Consider the following 2759-nt stretch of genomic DNA (forward strand, 5'->3'; position numbering starts at 1 on the left):
AAGGAAGGAAGGAAGGAAGGAAGGAAGGAAGGAAGGAAGGAAGGAAGGAAGGAAGGAAGGAAGGAAGGAAGGAAGGAAGGAAGGAAGGAAGAAAGAAAGAAAGAAAGAAAGAAAGAAAGAAAGAAAGAAAGAAAGAAAGAAAGAAAGAAAAGAAAAGAAAGGAAAGAAAGGAAAGAAATGCAAAAGCATTCTCATCGCTTCAGGAGAGCCCTGGCTGCCTTTGTTGCTGCTGTTTTTAGCCTGTCCTGCTTCTGTCAGACTAGGTCAGAGTGAATGTCAAGGGCAAGACGGCACCCTTGGCAGAAGCAAGGCGTTGTGGTAGGGATGCTTAAAAGAAGCTGTGCCTAGAGAACTCAGGGGCTGAGTAATGATCTAACTCTTGCTTTTGAAGGGATTGTGTTGTGAACTCTTAAATGTCAAAAGACTGAACTGAGAAGATACCACAAATGCTCTCAATAAACTGAAGTAAGCACAACTGGCTGCCTTTGCCCTTCCTTCAAAGCATGTTAGTCTGGGCACCACAATGCTGATGGTGCACACTCCATAAAGGTCAGTGTTCACTAGATCTTTATTTGGAAAGATTACCTAATCATCACAATGTCTTACATCTCAATTTAAGTGACAAGGTCAGAAGGATATCCTGAACTGTAGATCAAAGGGATATCTCAGAAGGATGAGAGGGATTAACCTTGATTCCTGGGTTCTCGTCATTGCACACAGACTTGCTAATTAGTTGTGATACATTCTTCTACAAAGGCATTATTTTGCTGTGTGTTTTTTCTTAAGTTTTTGCTAAGGAATTTGATGATTACCATATGGTTTTTTAAGCCCCGGTGAAGGGTGAAAGATGTGTAATTTTATATCCTCACAGAGGCTTCCCATATCTAGCACTGGCCAGGGTCTGCTGCTAAGGTTCCAAAGGCAACTCCAGATGGTGGAAATTAGACTCAGTTGTTGTTCTATACCCTTCATTTGTACCTTGACATCTCCAAATTGGCCATTAGCACATAATATACATGCCTAATCAGCCTTCTTTTGTTTGGTTTATTTTTGGTTTTTGTATTTGGATTTTCAATTCTCCTTTACTGTAAGTATTGTCCTGGAATAGGCCATGTTTCATGCATCTCCAAAGACAGGCCTCAGACTCACCTGGCAGGTCTTAACACGTAAGTCTGAATTTTGCAAGTCCCAACTGTATAATCACCAAACAATTGTTTATTTCTCATCTCTGATTCTGAAAAAGCCAAGTCTTTTCTGATTGGTCTCCCTATGCAAGCCCAAACTGCAGACTGGAATTGAGATCTCTGTCCTCCTGAACACTGAAGTGATTCCCTTACTCAGAAATCATCGCCAGCATGTCTGAAATATCCCCTTTCTTCAGATCAGTTTTCACAGATGGAAGCTCTCCCTTGTGATTGTAATTCCATTCATTACAATCACAATCATATTTGTTTGCTTAATTCACTGTGAGCAAACCAGGTCTCTATACCAAGCCAGTTTCCTTCAAGCAAGTGTTCTTCTTTCCTACAAAACTACTTTTCTCTTTTTCTGGAGTCTGCTCTGCGCCCTTTCTCTGTCTCTTGAGCTTCCTCCCAGCCCTATTATACCAGAGTTTAACAAGCTATCTGAAATTTCCTAGGACTGGGTCTTTTCCTGGAGTGATCCACACTTTTTTAGTCTCAGGTCACTATTCATTTTTTCACTCATCTTTTTTAAATAACTTGGCCAGGATGTCCGAGGAAGGTAGGAATCCTGTATTTGGTCTTCGTTTTGGATCAAGGCTCTCTTTCTCAATAATGTATCATTTGAAAGGAATTTCCTTTTGGTTTATCTGGGATTTCTTTTAGCTTTGGCTACTGCTTTCAATGTGTTTCTGGTTTGGCTGATTCCTAGCCTTTCAATTCTGTTTCAGTTCATTTTGTTTCACTCTATCTGGATCTACAAAAATCAGCAAATAGTTCACATAATTCTTGCCTTTAGTGTCTTTGATCTGTCTGGTTGTACATGAAGCCTTTATTTCCCTTCTTGTACTAACCACCATTCCTTGGCTATATGTAGGTTGCATTTCATCATGTACCAGGTAGAGTATTATTTTTAATATTATTAGCAATAATATTATTGTTTCCCTTTATTGAGCACATGGTCATGTACCAGCCCTGTGCTGAGCACTTTGTAAGTATTCATCAGTGTTTTCTTCAGAATGCAATAAATAGGCCCTCAAGATCCTCAGGACAAATAGAGATCAATAGACAAATACCTTTTGGTAGTGTTCCTTATTATATCCTTTTCTTAGATATTTAAACACTCTAAAAAATTTAAATTTCCTGACTTATTTAAACAGAATTTACCCAAATTAATACCTATTAACATTTCACAAAACCAGTGTTTTGCGGAACACACTGTGAAAAAGGTAAAATTGTGTCAACTCTTCATTATGGAAAATGAGGAAGATAGACATTATTATCCTTATTAATAGATATATGGATAATTTCAGAATGATTAAGATTCTTGCTCACTTTTTCAAGTAGTGAGATAACAGAGTTAGGAATCAAATGTGGGGCTGTCTGACTCCAAGGCCCATGTTCTTAATCACTGTTATTATAACCTTAACATTTCTAATGTTAAAGAAAGCTTATTTTAAGCCAGTAATATTTTTCTGTCATTTATCTCTCCTGATTCCCACAAATCGATCAACTTTGAGTCTGGTACTTGGATTTCGAGGAAGATAAGATTTGCAATGCTTTGCAATCTCTTCATCG

Source organism: Galeopterus variegatus, unplaced genomic scaffold (assembly GCF_000696425.1).
Source record: "Galeopterus variegatus unplaced genomic scaffold, G_variegatus-3.0.2 Scaffold48, whole genome shotgun sequence".
Lineage (NCBI taxonomy): Eukaryota > Metazoa > Chordata > Mammalia > Dermoptera > Cynocephalidae > Galeopterus > Galeopterus variegatus.